We start from the raw sequence: 16,604 nt of genomic DNA, 5'->3' as shown, positions 1-16,604 counted from the left end.
AAGTGTCGCCGACATGTTCAAGAGAAGTCATCCACAGAAGTCACCCGTGTTCCATCCACTACCATACATTATACTTCATTCCTTCATGACCGCCATCCTGAACCATATATCATCAGATCGTTTTCACCTCCATCAAAATCATTTTCTCTATTCCGTGTCATTGATGTGGGATTCATTAAGGCCCTCCTTTGACGAGTCGCTTCTTATCGACACCAGCTCATTATCCAAGAAGTTGATCTAGGAACACCCCATTCAGTACTTTGAAGCTTGCATGCCTCAATGGCAAGTTTCTCACTTCCGGCGACAGGTATACATCAATGACCTTCGACCGAAATATTTTGCGTCGTGTTCGACGCCAAGTCCTTTGTTCACACCACGTGAATTGTACTGCAGTACCTTGAGGGTCATCATCCTTATCGGTGATTGCTCTCGCGCTTGTTAATAGTTTACATCATTGACTGGTAATCAAGCGATGTCTTTACATGTTCGACTTCAAAACATTTTTCACATGGATCGACTTGTACTTCGAGTGAAGATCGGAGGAGATTGAAGACCCCGGATCTAGTTTCATCCATCCGGGTTGCAATATATATTCCGGAAAAATAAAGACATTGACATGTACAGCATTGCAGCACAGATAATCATCCTACCAAAAGGATGATGACTTCATCAAAATCATCAGTCTACCATCAGACGATTGTCTGTCCTGTGTACATAAAAAATGAATTTATAAAGCTGAGCATGGGAATGCCCGCCTGAGCTAGATCATGAAAACAGTATGAAGATAATGTATTGTATTGTATCTTATTACAGGTCTCCTCCCAGCATTGAAAGAACTTCGGATCCTCCTAATAAAGCATTTCACCCGATAAACGACCTCATACTTTAGGGGGAAACTGTTATAGACATTTTTGTGCCTTACAGCTCTAAGCATGAAATGTCCATAAACCAAGGGATCCTAAGTCCCTAAAAGTGTTGTTCCTACCCCTAAAGGAACAAGGTCAACCAATTACAGCTTCTCCCAGAAGTTCTCCACCAGAAACTGCTCAGAATTAGTCAAATCCGGATCATTTCAGCTGCTCCACTAGCCAGCTGCATTGCATAGCACTTCAGTACAGTAGCTAGGTGCATTGCAACGCACCTAAATGCACTACCAGGGTGCACTGAGCGGGAAATGACAAATGGAAGTGTCATTCCGCGAGGTGGACAGACAATGGAAGCTTCCAGAATCTTCCCCAATGACACTTGCCTCACTGAGTTCGACCAAGGATGAGTAAGAGGCTCTCAGTCTCCAAGTGGAAGCAAGAACTGACAGAGAGAAGCCACAAGTCAAATCATAAGCTGACTCATCCTCTTTGTATACATCTATATATGGATCCCTCATCCCAGAGATCCAAGAGGCTGGAATCTTGTACTTTGCAGAGAATTGTTGTTGGTTTTGAGATAGAGATCAGTGCATTGGGTGATTTATGCTTTGTTGGAGGTGAAGAAGGGATTCCTTTGCTGGGAGGTTGATGCTGGATCGGGACTCACTTGGTTGTATCTCCTCCTGGATCTTCTTGTTATATCAATAAAACTATTTGAGTTTCTCCTACATGCTTGTGTATCAATGATGTTTTGTTATATTTGCATGTTTAGCTTAAATTTGATCCTAAGCTATTTATGAATGTAAATCTATGTCTTTGTGTAGTTTTCCTCTTCTGTGATCTTGCAGGAACTTAGTGAAGCTGGGCAAGTGAAGGAGCAGGTAGCTGGAAGTTGTCAAAGAGGAGAGATATTGGATCAAAGGACTAGCGCAAGACACAGGTTAGTTCATCTTATTCCTCTTCATTTACAGTTCATAAAGAAGAATACGAAAGTAGTTTTCCTTGTTTGTTGCTAAGGCACTGTCACACCTTAGGGGGATAGGGGCGTTCTGAGTAGACACTTTTCCCAACAACAAAATGGCGACTCCACTGGGGATCGTGTCTAGTTAGTTTGTTTGTGCTTCTCTTGTTGTTTGTTTCATAAACATAGAAGTAGCAATCGAACTGCATTTGCCATTACCAAATGCAAAGTAGACACCTGCTACTTCAATCCATTCACTGGATTTGTTTATGATTTGAACAGCTGATTCACAAATGATCTGATTACCCTTTGTGATAGCTCTTAGACCTCCTTTAAATCCACCCTCTGATTGTGCATTACTGATTGCTTTTACTCGGCCAAAATCCATAGATTAAACTGCAAACCGTGACCCAGAACCCGAATAGAAGTCTCGTTTCTGCCCCAGCGTAGGCTCTGTGAAGAGGTTCTGCATTTCAACGCAGGTCCCGAGAGGGCTACCTGCGCTACAATTCAGTTTCTCTGTACAACAGGTGCACTGATCAGCCTTGCCCTGTGTAGCTGAGGTTCTTTGCTTCATTTTTTCAGTTTTGTCTCTGATTTTGCAGCCTGTGATCAGTGTGTGTCTGTTTAAAAAACCCTTTTCTTTGCCTTAATTCCGCCTCCTTTGTACAAAAAGACTGTAGATGTTCTTTGTGTGTTTGTTACATCATTTACAGTTTTCCATTGAATAAGTAGAATAGTCATACTGTCGTCCTTGGATTTAGATCTATTGTAAGTGTTGATTTTGATCTTATGAGAAAGTTTGTTTGCTGTTGACAGTTGATTATACTTTTACTTTTACCTTTGGTTTGAATTTGTCACTTTCTAGTGTCGAAACGAGTGTTTATTTCAAAATCATAGAGTGTCGTAATCTTCTCTACCTTTTTGATTTCGAAAAGAAGCTTGTTTGTGTTTTTCACTTGAAAGCAAATTCAGATTTGTACATCGACTTTCTTTTTAGGCATCAATATTAAGAAAGTGAAAAAAAATACATGCATATGTGCATTTGCATATTGATTGTTTGTATGGATTGATTTAGGAAAAGCACATTTACAGTGTGCTCTTTTCTCTTTGAGAAAAGATTGTGCCTTTCTTTTCCCCTTGTAGCTAAGATTTTCATTGTTGAAAAGAGATAAAAGATTTGCTTATCATATTTAGATTGCATTTAGGAATTACATCTACATCTCATGGTGAACCCAAAAGGAAAACTTCATAAGAAAGATCAACTTAAAATAAATTGAATGAATCTAACAACGCTTTGGAACTTAACGCACAACATAGAGGTCTAGGCTAGAGATGTGTTTCGGCGTCGTAAAATTTGGTAACTGTTGTCCTCATTGATGGTTGGGTGATTACTCCACTGTGAGACGATAAGTGCCAGTACAGACTTGTGCTCCCATGTACCGTCGAGTATATATTGGGAGACCCCTATAGGCTTAAAACCTTTTATCCATAGGAAGCCATGTCGGCCACCCTACTGATCGCAATGCACCGAACACAGCATTCGGGAAGATTGACTGTCGTACCGTAAAACGTATTCTGCAATTTTGTGATTGGTTTGGTACTCCCTCTACCTAGATCTCAGAGTAGTCCCTTTCGTTCCTTTTCAGACTCCTTAACAGAAAAGGTCCATCTGAGCACTTGTCACTTTAGGCTCATTAAAAATCGAAGGAGACTAGAGTCATCTTTTGTTTTTTCTCGACTCTTTAAAATTGAAAAAACAAGTTGTGTCTAAAGCGTCTAAAAATTTATTTTAAATGGAATATTCATCACCCTTTTCCTACGTTGATCTTAGGTTGAGAAAATGGAGTCTACCAACCAAGGAATTCCACTTGGTGGAAATCCTAGTCCTTTCTCCTCTTGGGGAGATGTTGGTGCACCCCATATGGCCACATTTTCGCTTCCAGGACTGACAATTGGTTTGCCAGTATGGCTCTTCTCAACCAACGTCATTCAGAATACCACTATTCCTGAACAATCGAATCAGCAGTTAGACTAGTCCAGAGTTACCCAAAAACCTTCTACTTCCTCTAATTCTTCCTCTCCTCCTTCCTCTTCGCTTGATGGGGCTGGCAAAGCCAAAAGTCAAGTTCCTAAGGAGAAGAAGGAAAAGAAGAAGAAAGAGAAGAAGAAGAAGAAGCCAAAAGCAAATGGGGGCAAACGAGTGTCGTCTAACGAAAATCCACACACTGCACCGACTAGGCCTAAATCGCCATGTGTCATTTGCAAGGGAGACCACTTTCACAGAGATTGTCCTTGCATCCCTCGGATACTAAGGGACTGGTCTCCCCGTTTGCACAATCCGGTGTCGTCAACCTCTGATGGCCATGTTGAAAGCACACCGTCAACTAGCGAAAGTGAAGCCCCAGGACAAAAAGGGAGAGCTAGATCTCCCTGTAGACTGTGCGAAGGCGATCACGCCATCCACCGTTGTCCCTTCTTAGATGAAGCTAAAAGAGTTTTGGATGATTGTCCGGTTTCACCGTTACGACTTCCTCCTAGATATAAAAAACTCTTGTTGAGTCCTTCGTTAGTTGAGAATCCAGCTGGCCCACTCAAGTGGTCAGCTGAAGTGCCTGTCATTGAAGATGAACCAGCTGAATCCATACCCGACGAAAGTCAAAAGGTCGAGGCGGCAGTTGACCCGGTCTTGCCTTCAGAGGTTTTATCTTCGAATGACACAGTCACTGGAGAGAACAAGGATGACACCGTCCAAATTCTCTTCATCAACACAGACTCTGACGAACACGGGGGAAATCTACCCATTCCTTTACCGCAGGAAGGAAGCTCGTCAGAGCCGTACCCGGCTGTCTACTCGGTCCCACCTCCAAGCAATCTAGTTGTCTCCTTCGACTAGAATCAACTAGGCAGACCCCGTTTACCAGCAAACATACCATTCAGAATTATCTTCCAAATATATAGAATGGTCATGGCTGGTACCATCATAGATGAGGGGGCTTCTGTGAGTATCCTTTCCTCTATTGCTTGGAAAGTGCTTGGTTCGCCACCGCTTTCGCCTGAGATGAGAAATCTGACAGGCTTTGATAAAGGAACCAGTCGGCCTTTAGGGATCCTTTCCAATGTGCCCATAACATTGAGAGGGAAGACAGTTCAAATGAACGTAATGGTAGTCCAAGGACCCTTAGATTACAATCTACTCCTTGGGCGAGACTATATTTATTGCATGGGAGCCATCGTCTCCTCACTCTTTAGAGTAATGTGTTTTCCGCACGAAGGAAGAGTGGTCAAGCTCGTAGACCAGCTTTCATTTCCCGGATCACGCATAGCAAATAGTCGTATACCATCCCTAAATGGTCTCTTCACACAAGAAATGTCTCAACCCCCAGTCCGTCTTCCCGATGAGCGCGAGTAATTCAGAGGGATATGACTGAAAACCAGGGGGCATGCGTCCTGGTCTGCTTCGGCAGGAAAAATTCGGGTATAGGGTAGGTTTCCGCGGGAGAATATGACTAGTCTGTACCCCGTCCGTCAGTGGAAGAGGGGTTATTCTAGAAAAAGATTCTCTTGTCAAAGTTATGTGAGTGGCGCTCGTTGTTGCTCACCTTTGTTTATCTCGGTAGACATCGCCGAGGAAATGTTTTATTTGCACCGCGAATAGAGAAATCTTTGGTAACCTGTAAGAGGTAGGCCTTTCTTGATAGAAAAAATGTTTTGTCTACAAATTGAGGGGTAACCTTGAAACCATATTTTATACCTGGGGGCATGCAAACCTTTTGGAGTGCAAGCAAAGAGCGGTTATTTATCTGTTTTTTGGATTAGTCGTTTCCTAACTTGCATAAAGGAAGTATGTGGGGCAAAAATCTAAATGTTGCCGTTTTATATGAGAAATTCTTATCATATGACTGGATTATCGAGCAGTTTTAGCACATAGTTCAAGCTCGTTAAAAAATAAACATAAGACCGAGCAAGTGTTTCAATCCGCGTTTAAGCTCGTTAAAAAATGAACTATCCTCCGGTAAATAACCACCATGAATGTAGCATTATCAGCCATTAAAGCCTTGGTCGTGTTTGCACCGTCACCTCCACTTTTCATTGGCCGATCATTCACCTCCATTTGATTGTTTACCCATTTTCAGGAACAGCTGCGAAGAGTGATTTCACTAGCCATCCTTGTGACACTGCCGTGATTGGAAAATTCCAACCCTTACATGGAATTAGCTGCTACCCATTTTATCACTCGTTCCTCAAAAGATGAGTCTTCTTTAAGCTCTTTTCATCTGACTCGTAAAATATGAAAAGATTACCAAGTTTTGGCCTTCAAGCTCGTTAAAGCGACCGGAAGTGCTATCCCTCCTCTAGATTTTAATCTTTTTGGACCTAAGGGATTATTGCACAAAAATATTGAGCGCTTGTGTTGTTCGGCTCGTTAAAACTATCGAAAATTCATCCCTTCTGTATTGTTTTATACTTTTTCGGACTTAAGGGATTAGATGACAAAAAAGGAACTTCGGAGTTACCTTTACGTACCTTTTCAGACTCTCTAAAAATGAAAAGGACCGAGTTATCTTTGTCGTTAAACTCGTTAAAAAGATTAATAGTGAAAAACTTGTCTTTAGACGAGAACGAGTTTCACTATCGCTAGGCTCATTAAAACATAGCGATGGGTTTGCCCGAAGGGAAAATTATAGAACAAGCATATGTTATCCTCCTCAAGCTTGACAAAAATAAAGAGGTACTATTCAGCAATGACTAGGGAAAAATTGGGAAGAAACTCAAAGAATCTTTATTGGTAGCAAGTCACTCTTGAACATGACACTTCCACTCCGTGCCTGAGTCGGGTTGGGTTGTTTCATTCACCGGTCACATCACCATGGTCACGCCATACCATCCACATTTGGGGTAAATGCTACTGATCCATCACATAAGTGTCGCCGACATGTTCAAGAGAAGTCATCCAGAGAAGTCACCCGTGTTCCATCCACTACCATACATTATACTTCATTCCTTCATGACCGCCATCCTGAACCATATATCATCAGATCGTTTTCACCTCCATCAAAATCATTTTCTCCGTTCCGTGTCATTGATGTGGGATTCATTAAGGCCCTCCTTTGATGGGTCGCTTCTTGTCGACACCAGCTCATTATCCAAGAAGTTGATCTAGGAACACCCCATTCAGTACTTTGAAGCTTGCATGCCTCAATGGCAAGATTCTCACTTCCGGCGACAGGTATACATCAATGACTTTCGACCGAAAGATTTTGCGTGGTGTTCGACGCCAAGTCCTTTGTTCACACCACGTGAATTGTACTGCAGTACCTTGAGGGTCATCATCCTTATCAGTGATTCCTCTCGCGCTTGTTAACAGTTTACATCATTGACTGGTAATCAAGCGATGTCTTTCCATGTTCGACTTCAAAACATTTTTCACATGGATCGACTTGTACTTCGAGTGAAGATCGGACGAGATTGAAGACCCCAGATCTAGTTTCATCCATCCGGGCTGCGATATATATTCAGGAAAAATAAAGACATTGACATGTACAGCATTGCAGCACAGATAATCATCCTACCAAAAGGATGATGACTTCATCAAAATCATCAGTCTACCATCAGACGATTGTTTGTCCTGTGTACATAAAAATGAATTTATAAAGCTGAGCATGGGAATGCCCGCCTCAGCTAGATCATGAAAACAGTATGAAGATAATGTATTGTATTGTATCTTATTACAGGTCTCCTCCCAGCATTGAAAGAACTTCGGATCCTCCTAATAAAGCATTTCACCCGATAAACGGCCTCATACTTTAGGGGGCAACTGTTATAGACATTTTTGTGCCTTACATCTCTAAGCATGAAATGTCCATAAACCAAGGGATCCTAAGTCCCTAAAAGTGTTGTTCCTACCCCTAAAGGAACAAGGTCAACCAATTACAGCTTCTCCCAGAAGTTCTCCACCAGAAACTGCTCAGAATCAGTCAAATCAGGATCATTTCAGCTGCTCCACTAGCCAGCTGCGTTGCATAGCACCCTAGTACACTAGCTAGGTGCATTGCAACGCACCTAAATGCACTACCAGGGTGCACTGAGCGGGAAATGACAAATGGCAGTGTCATTCCGCGAGGTGGACAGACAATGGAAGCTTCCAGAATCTTCCCCAATGACACTTGCCTCACTGAGTTCGACCAAGGATGAGTAAGAGGCTCTCAGTCTCCAAGTGGAAGTAAGAACTGACAGAGAGAAGCCACAAGTCAAATCATAAGCTGACTCATCCTCTTTGCATACATCTATATATGGATCCCTCATCCCAGAGATCCAAGAGGCTGGAATCTTGTACTTTGCAGAGAATTGTTGTTGGTTTTGAGATAGAGATCAGTGCATTGGGTGATTTATGCTTTGTTGGAGGTGAAGAAGGGATTCCTTTGCTGGGAGGTTGATGCTGGATCGGGACTCACTTGGTTGTATCTCCTCCTGTATCTTCTTGTTATATCAATAAAACTATTTGAGTTTCTCCTACATGCTTGTGTATCAATGATGTTTTGTTATATTTGCATGTTTAGCTTAAATCTGATCCTAAGCTATTTATGAATGTAAATCTATGTCTTTGTGTAGTTTTCCTCTTCTGTGATCTTGCAGGAACTTAGTGAAGCTGGGAAAGTGAAGGAGCAGGTAGCTGGAAGCTGTCAAAGAGGAGAGAGATTGGATCAAAGGACTAGCGCAAGACACAGGTTAGTTCATCCTATTCCTCTTCATTTACAGTTCATAAAGAAGAATACGAAAGTAGTTTTCCTTGTTTGTTGCTAAAGCACTGTCACGCCTTAGTGGGATAGGGGCGTTCTGAGTAGACACTTTTCCCAAAAACACCAGGAAGACCTGTCAATGATAGAATATCGAAGCATTATTTTTCCACAAATTAACAAATATTTCAATTTACTTTGCATCATTGTACATAACATTGCAGAGTGTAGATTGGATTGGATGGTGATATTTTGAAGTTGAAACCTGGAGAGAAGGCCCTAAGCTTTGAATGTTTTACCATCATAACTATCAATAAAGCAGAATCGCAGAAAGACAGTTTACAAGGTAACTTCAGTCACAATTCAAAGGTTATTGGTATTTAGAGTTCTTGACATTTCAACAGGAAATTTCATCCCCATGTGGAGCCACTGTTAGGGTCCTATAATAATAGGATTCATAATTTTGAATTGGCTATCATTAGTCTTAGGATATTGTACATACCTTTGCTTTTCTGCAAATGTTTTCTATATTAAAAATTTAAAAATGTAAAGAGGGTATGTCCTAAAAGAAATATCAAAGGACAAAAAGAACAAGAAAATATCAAAAAAGTGAAAAAATATGAACCCCAGACAAAAAAAAATCATGAAAGTGTACAAATCCAAGTGCTACTACTTTTTACTTTACTCAGAAAAATAATGGTTGTGTGCAACTTGTCTTAAATGCCACAACCCATGATAGTTAAATTGTTTAATCATGACTAGTTCATGCTTTAAATTTCATGTTTATAGTTAGATAATAAAAGATTTTGCCAAACTATTTAATCTTGGTAGATCAATAGTTAGGTAGAGAAATAAATTGTGTTCATAAGCTTAATCTGAGCCATTGGAAGATATCAGGTTAGAATTAGATAGTTTACTTTTCAAAAGAAAAAGGAAATAAATGGTATGCTAGTTTAAATGCACCCAATAAAGTGAAGAAAAAATGTTAGGGTAAGTACAAGAAAGGTTGTAAAGTACAAAGTTGATTGAAGCATAACCACATTTATCATGCTTAATCCTATGTTTCGATGTGTAGGAGAAGTTATGAAAGTGAAAGGATGTTCACAAGTTGATTTGGCTAACTTCCCCTCATTCCATTTCACCCCCCACTACATACTTACTAATTTCCCTAGTATCCCATCATTTCCTAAGAAAATACCCTTTTCCCTTCATTTTCACCCTTTCCCCTTAGTTTCACACATTCCCCTGGCAAGTTACCTTCCAAAATTCATTTCCTAAACCAAAACCCCATTTCCCTAGTGTGAAATCCATTCCCCTTTCAAAAAATCACTTTCCCCTTATTAATTCCCTATTTCACCCAAAATCCCCATGAAACTCCTTATCCTAAGTTTTGTCTCCCTCCCGTTTTATTTAAACTAACTTCAAAAATTCACTAATTCCCGATATAAAAACCTTTTAACCCACCCCCTTGGTGTGGTTAACAAAACCCCATCGCATTTAACCCCAGTCCCACTATATTAAACCCACTTATGTTTAATCCCCCCTTTATTCATTAAATAAATACAATTGTTTGTAATTAACCCCTCGAGCCCTGCAAATCTTTGCCTGATTTCCCTCTGTCAGCTCCACCGTACGACAGTCATCCGATCTTGCACCCCAGATCTAATGGCACGCAACCATATTGCGTGCTCCTGATCTTCGACCTTTACCCGCTTGAGAGCACGCGAAATGGGTGGTTTTGCTCAGGCCCCTTTTGGTTACATAGGAACTCCATGCTAACTCACGTTCTCTTATGGAAATACCACCCAATCGCCAAAACCGGTGTGATGGCCTCCTAAACCACCTCCCTGTGTAATCTGAAACCATCACTGTTCATTATGAAATTCCACGCCAAATTCTAATCATTGCTGATTAAAGGGCCAAAGATTCTCATTTTCACCCTTTTCGCTCATTCGCTATGTGAAAGCTTCCTAAGCCTTCCTGTGCAACCCTGAGCCTTTGCAACCAAATTTGACCACCAACTACCTCTCGAACACGCTCCGAATGCCCAATTCAGCCATCCAGTGAACAATTGAAGCCAGCGTACCCTCTATAGCTACCATTGAAACTAGTTTGTAGCCTATACCACCATTTCCAAGTATTTTGACAAGAAACCACAACAACCCTTTCAAATTTAAAAACGTACAATGAATTCAAATGTTAAATTGATTGAATTTAATGAATTTTCCCTAAATTGAGATTATCTCCCTCATGAATACCCAAACCCCTCTTTTATGACCTGTAAACTGCCCTTTCACTCCACCAAAGTTGTCAGAGTTTCACTTCCACAAGCTGTATAAGCATAATTCCCACATTTTATCCTAAAGATGGATGCCCATACCTCTTTGGATGTTAGAACTCTTTCAACCCCTCACCTGGACATTGACCATTTGGCCTTAGTAGATATGGATTTCCAAATAAAGGACGTTGCAACTCCATCCCACCTTTAAAGCTCCATTGTTGGAGTAAGAACAGATTTTTGAACCATACACATGGCATCAACCTTTGGGAATCCAATTTACCCAAATACACATTCCCAGAAGTTCACCCTTTCCCAGATATTGTACATTTTTGTCATGCATGTTATGTCCCTAGCCAAAGGGCTATTTTTGCCCAAAATCAGAAGTTGTTATTCACCATTACACCTGAGTCAATCAACCAAATGCTACAAATCCAATCTAGCCCTAATGAGACCCCTCTATCCATTGGAAACATATTGGACTTATACATCACATTAGAGCAGGTAAAAATCAAGAAAATCTTCCAGAATTTTATCATTGAAGACTGTCATACTCCTACAGATACTCCAGCCTATGCTTCCACCAGTTTCTCAGAAACTGGCAGACACATAGTCACCATGCTCTCATGCATTCTAGGATACACATCAAATGAGCTTGTGGATGAGGTCATCTTGGCCTTCCTGTCCATTTTCACTCTAGGCAAGCTTACTGCTATCATGTATGCTTATGCTCAGTTCATTGCAGACAGAATGCATGAATAATTCACCAGACTTCCCACTGAAAGAGTTTTCAAATACACTTCAGTGTTTTTTTATATGTTTTTGTATTACCAGACAGATAAGTTCCTTGTGAGCATCCAGAAGTTGGACACCAAGGGAAAAGAGAGATCAGTGGTCTACTGGAAACCCTCTTTCTAGAAGTTTTCCATAGCATTCACATATAAAGACTTAATAGACTAGTTTGTGTACTCAGTCATGAATATGCTGACTTCTAATACTCTGCCTAGAATCAGCCAAGACATCAAGAGAGTGCTACAATTGGCAAAGAACAGCAAGCTGGGAGACTGGTACCTCTACCAAAACCACACTGAGATTGGTGTTTATGGCTACTAGTTAGCCCCTTATAAATTACCAAAATACCTCCCTATGAGGATATTTTCCCTTGAATATTTTAGACAAATCATAATTTCTGATGAGTTCCACTTCTTATGTTCTAGGAAGAAAACCCAGTTCAAGGAGAAAAACCAATTGGGCCCATTCATTTGCAACAATAGATAGGTTGGAACAAAGGCCAGCAGGTTACTACAACAAATGAAATTCAAAAACATATTCATATATGGCAATATGACCCTCATGGGGTCATAAACAAGTTGAGACTTAAGGTCAAATTGGCACCTTACGTCCACTACCCAAGACCAGACATTGAACAGTTTTCCAACCAATCTGAGTGGGTGGAGAACACATTGATTGATATGGACAGCACAGTTTTGGATGTTAATAACACACTGATTGATTTAGAAAATAAGTTTGACCAAAACTCTTTCCTACAGGTTCCAAAATTAGGAGAATCAATGAATGTTAATCCTGTGTTACAAACCCCAACTAATGAGGAGAAGAATCCAAATAGGAACACGGAGGAGGTATCCAGCTCTGCCATGGAGAATACTGATGAGTTGTTTGAGCTAAGGAAAAAACCCAAGTTGAATCCTGTGTCTGAACAGGAGGAAAACATTTCTACAGTGGAAACAAATGACACTAAGAAATTGGGGGAGAGAAGTAAAGAAGTAGCTGCATCAGGTGAAGCACAACAGCCATCAACCTCCAACACACAGATGATAGAGAGACAACATAGTGTGGAGGTTTCTTCCTTTGTTAGGCCAGATGACAGGGAAAATGATATCAAATATAGATTCAAAGAAATAAAGAAGAGGAATGAAAAGTTGAAGGCAGACACATATGCCCAATACCTCAAACTTACACCACCAAACCAGACCAGATTGATGTCAGCCTTTGACATCAAAGCAGGCAAGATGCAGGTATCATTTTTGCAGTCCATTGTTCAGCAACCAAAAACCTCTGCTGACTATAAAAATAAAAAATTTGAGGTGTTGGCCACAGATGTTCATCCCATTGATCAGATAGAGTTCCACAAGCAGGCTAGATAAATGATTTACTCCATCCTCACAGAAAATGCCATGGATGCTTATAAGTTGCAAGACTCATTGGATAATGTGACATCCCAATACAAATTGGAGAAGGCCTCCTCATAGGCCAAAGACAACATAATAAAGTCCTTGGAGGACTTTGTCATTGAACTTGGCCATGATCTAAGTGACATTACAACTACTGAACAGTTGATCAAGGAGAAGAATGAAGACATAGCAACCCACAAGAAATGGCTTAATTTGCCTCATTCACAGCACCCACAGACAAGGAGTTCTTGGAAAGTGAGAGAATTCATCAAGAGATGATGGACCTAGTGCTGCAACTAAATGATTAGTTGAAGGAGATGGACAAAGAACTGGATAGCTTGATGCATCTCAAACAAGCTAGTCTTGATGATGCTCCTACAACTGTCATTCCAATAGTTACCACTATTGTACCTTCTATTTTGGCAGCATCCTTAGCTCCTACTACACTACCGACATCTACACCAACTACATTAGCAACAGGATCGACAATAATAGGCTGCACGAGTGATGAAACAAATAGGCTAGTCAAAGCAATGGAAGAAATGTCCATTCAGACCACTGAGATGAACAGACTTAATGAAAAAGTCACCAGTTTGGAAACAAATTATAAATTGGCCCAAATCATGCATAGAGAAGAATAGCAAAAGGCCACAAGGATGAATGAAAGAATCAAAAGCCTGGAGAAGGAACTGACACTCAATGAACCTCTAGGTCAGGGTAAGGAACAACTGTGGGCCAATACCATTGACTTTGTCAATGATATTTGGCCATCCATCTAGGTCATTTTTGAACAAATTGATTTGATAAAGCAAGCTACAGAAGCCATTCAGAGAGTCAAAGAATAACTTGGGGATATGCCAGAGGAGGCAGTAGGGATCATTCATTTCCTCAACTCCAAGAACAAGTATGAGCTACAAGAACTAGAGATACCCGAAAACACAGGTAAAATTTTGGAAGTCAAAAGAGTCCTCACTTAGAGGAATTTGATGTTGAACTTGGAGGATAAGTGTCAAACCATGCAACTGGCCATTGGTAGGTTCATGGTTAAGTTCAAACTTTTGAGGCAAAAGGGATTACCAAATCCCTTAGTTATAAATGATAAGCTAATGACACAAGAATATTACAATAAGAAGATCATGGAAGTGGCTAGAGATCAGGTAAACACTTCATACATGAAGGGCATACCAACAAGAAAAGTATTGTATCAAACATTTGATAACTTTTTTTACCTCCAGCATAAGTTAAAACACCTTTTTATTAATAAGCCAATTTTTTCCAAGTATACAAAGCCAGATGAGATATACCGAAAAATGCTCAAATCCAATTACCATATGCTGAGACATGGGAAAAACTCAATGATTTACTGTAGAGAATACATAGTAAAAATATGAAATGTAAATTAAAAATCAAAAGAGCACAGTAAAAGGATATTGACAGGACATCAAGGTCAAAGAGTATCAGATGAAAGGTCATAAGTAAATATGACGTCAAATGTAGAGACCAAACAACCAAGTAGCTTAAAGGGCAAAAGATCAAAGACTAAAAGATAGCAGAACCTAAATAACAGGGACAACAAACAGTAGCTCAATAGTTGTCTCTATCTTCTTGCATGAAGATATTTCCTTTTCCTATATTAGTTCTCAATGCAGTTTGAGATATTTTGTAAAAGTTATTTTGTATAGATACTTCATAATTTGAAGTATACAGTGCGGATTGCAATACATTTGTAGAGTTATTTTGACCTTAGACCGAAGGGTGATTGTACCAACTTTCAAGTCAATAGACTGGAGCAAGTAATAAAAATATTACACTAGAGGATTCATGAGATGAGCTATTGTAGTGAAGTATCTGCTTTTTCTGATTTTGTTACCTTCTTATGTGTTTCACAAACTTAATTTTTTTTCCAAATTTGAATGAATTAACTAGAAATATCACTTAGAATTCGTTTAAGTACACTCTGTTTTGCATAGTTAGCCATTTATATGTTTTCCTCTGATACCCATATTTGAGAACCCATAATTGATCTCCCATCCCGGTTGACCTTTTTCAATTCTCTTCATGGTCCAACCTAGGGAACCCTTAATTGCTCCCTGGTTCCGATTGGAAGCCATTTCACCATCAAGCCTTTGAGATCTGCAGTAACTCCTCTATCTTGCCCTCTCGACACTGTTTTTAGAACTTAATCCACTCTTGTTTGTCTGACATTTGACCCCATAGCCCAATGGTAAAAGAAAACCCTTTTCATCTAAGTAAGTGATCCCACCACCCAATTTCAAATCAAAACCCAAGTGTAACCATAACTAGCCTAAAATTAATTAACTAAAACAAAGTTAAATCATAAAGAGAGAGCCCTCTCTAAGATTAGGAAGGCTAGGTCTTGATCTCCAAAAGTGGTTTGTGGTTACCTCTATCATTTCTTTTTCTGACAACCTTGAAGAAATTTGGAGTGATAATACATCTATCATTGACCCCATCTTTAGCTCATAGAATTATTTGACCTTATTGTTGTAGTACCTTCCTCACAAGTATTTATTCCTGAAAAGCCTCTTGAACTCACGCCAACTCAAGTCATATGTCCCAATGTCTCTTACCCACTTCACATATTTCCACTATCTTATTTACCTTTCAAGTTGAAGATAACAATTATGGCATTCATGTTATTCGTGTACTCATGCAACTCAAAGAATTTTTTCATCCTAAGTATAGAAGACTCTGCATCTTTTGACTTCTTCACATCTCCATCAAAAGCAGGTGGATTTTCTTTCTTAAATTCATCTAGTAAGTATCCCCTATCACTCCTGATGTAAGGATGATAATGATGACAATCATGATGCCTGTCAGAACCAGAACTAGAATAGTACTTGTACTCATTACCCCTCCTATCTGGAGTTTCCAACATTTGTTGTCTCTCACCATGTCAACTCTATCCGACATGTGTCTACCAGGAGACTTACTTCCATATGCCCCATTAGTTTTATCCTCATGTCCATGGCTGATCCGAAGTGGTCCTTGTCATTGCAGTTCTGACAAAATTGGAAAGAGAATTGCATTAACCTCTTCTTGTTTCTATTGTGCCTCTATGATCTTGTCATTGTATGCCTTACAACTCCTTATCTCTTCCTTCAAGCTTCTCAATGTTTCTACAAAATTAGAAGAGTTCCCACCACATTTCTCATCTAATTCATAGGGAGAGTCTTTGTAGTCTACCATCTTGCTATTCATTTTTGAACTTTTTTCTCCAGGGCATAATATGTCAGATAAACCAAATCATAACAAACCAACGCACCTTAGTGTAACTTGGGGAGTTTACCTCATCTACAAAATCATCCAAATCAGTGTAATAAATGTATAACATAATCATAACATCATATAGACATATAAAAATAATTGCATCAACACATAAACATCATTCTAGTTAGAGTCCAGTCATCAAGCGGCATGACCATATCAACTACACATACAATAACCTCATGCATGATAAAAAAAACCATTATGCCATTGTACACATGGCCACATGCAACCATCAACATGCATAAGCAATGCATAATCAACAAAACATACGCATGAACA

This window comes from Pinus tabuliformis, chromosome 4_2 (assembly GCF_031772625.1).
Source record: "Pinus tabuliformis cultivar Carrire ecotype Pingquan chromosome 4_2, CPIR1, whole genome shotgun sequence".
Classification (NCBI taxonomy): domain Eukaryota; kingdom Viridiplantae; phylum Streptophyta; class Pinopsida; order Pinales; family Pinaceae; genus Pinus; species Pinus tabuliformis.
The sequence above is the reverse complement of the archived record's forward strand: the minus strand, read 5'-3'. Positions refer to the sequence as shown.